Source organism: Myotis davidii, unplaced genomic scaffold (assembly GCF_000327345.1).
Source record: "Myotis davidii unplaced genomic scaffold, ASM32734v1 scaffold54, whole genome shotgun sequence".
Classification (NCBI taxonomy): domain Eukaryota; kingdom Metazoa; phylum Chordata; class Mammalia; order Chiroptera; family Vespertilionidae; genus Myotis; species Myotis davidii.
This window is the reverse complement of record NW_006287915.1, coordinates 599297-601055: the sequence shown is the minus strand read 5'-3', so window position 1 is coordinate 601055 and position 1759 is coordinate 599297. Positions and strand designations below refer to the sequence as shown.

Sequence of the window (1759 nt, the reverse complement as noted above, 5' to 3'; positions counted from 1 at the left end):
AGGAAGTGGCAAGAAATATTCAAAGTGATGAAAAGCAAGGACCTTACAACCAAGATTGCTCTACCCAGCAAAGCTATTACCTAGAACCAAAAGACATATAAGGAGCTTCACAGACAAGAGAAAGCTAAAGGAGTTCATCACCACCAAACCAGTATTATATGAAAGGCTGAAAGGTATCCTTTAAGAAGAGGAAGAAGAAGAAAAAGGTAAAGATACAAACTATGACCAACAAATACATATCTATCAACAAGTGAATCTAAAATCAAGTGAATAAATAATCTGATGAAACAGAATAAACTGGTGAAAAGAATAGAATCAGGGGCATAGAAAGGGAGTGGACTGACAATTCTCAGGGTGAAAGGGGTATGAGAGTGCAGGAAGAGACTGGAAAAAATCGTACATCTATGGATGAGGACGGGGGGTGGGTGTAAGGGCAGAGGGTAGGGTGGGAACCGGGTGGAGTGGAGCCATGGGGGGAAAAAAGAGGAACAACTGTAATAATCTGAACAATAAAGATTTAACTTAAAAAATAAAGAAATGAAAGAGGTGAAGTAACAACCGATCCCACGAAATACAAAGGATTATGAAAAAGTATTAAGAAAAACTCTATTCCAACAAAATGGACAACCTAGACAAAACAGACATATTCTTAGAAAAATACAAGCTCCTAAAACTCAATCAAGAAGAATCAAAACACCTGAATAGGCCTATAACTGCCGAAGTAATTGAAGCAGTGATCATAAATCTTCCATCACAATAAAGCCCTGGTCCAGATGGCTTTACAGGGTAGTTCTACCAAGCATTCAAAGAACTAAAACCTATCTTCCTCAGACTATTCAAAAAAATTCTAGAGGAAGGAACACTTCCAAGCTCTATCTAGGAAGCCAGAATTACCCTAATTCCAAAACCAGATAAAGACACCACAAAAAAAGAACTACAGGCCAATATCCTTGATGAATATAGATGCTAAAATCCTCAACAAAATTCTAGCAAATCGGATACAGCATTACATTAGAAAGATCATACACCATGACCAAGTGGGATTTATTCCGGGAATGCAAGGATGGTATAATATCTGCAAATCAATAAATGTGATACATCACATAAACAAACCGAGAGACAAAAGTCACATAATCATATCAATTGATGCAGAAAAAGCATTTGACAAAATCCAACACCCTTTCTAGATAAAAACTCTCAGCAAAATGGGAATAGAGGGATCATACCTCAACATAATAAAAGCCTATATGACAAACCTACAGCAACATCATACTCAATGGGCAAAAACTAAACTCATTTCCCCTAAGAATGGGAATAAGACAGAGATGCCCACTTTCATCACTCCTGTTCGATATAGTACTGAACGTGCTAGCCATAGTGATTAGACAAGAAGAATGAATAAAAGGCATACAAATTATAAAAGAAGTAAAACTGTCCTTATTCGCAGATGACATGATACTATACATAGAAAACCCCAAAGATTCCATCAAAACACTTCCAGACCTAATACATTAATTTGGCAATGTAGCAGGATACAATATTAACACCCAAAAATCTATGGCCTTATTATACACCAATAATGAACTCACAGAATGAGAAACGAAAAAAACAATCCCATTTACCACTGCACCAAAAAAATTAAGATACCTAGGAATAAACTTAACCAAGGAGGTAAAAGACCTGTACTTGGAAAACTACAGAACGTTGAAAAAAGAGGTAGAGGAAGATATAAACAAATGGAAGAACATCCCATGTTAAT

General features: G+C 36.3%; 1 protein-coding gene across 1 annotated transcript in view; it reads right to left on the bottom strand.

The window, feature by feature from the left end:
• The window catches only part of OSBPL8 (oxysterol binding protein like 8), a 125061-nt gene that overhangs the window by 121267 nt on the left and 2035 nt on the right, over window positions 1-1759 (bottom strand). The window lies entirely within an intron of this gene.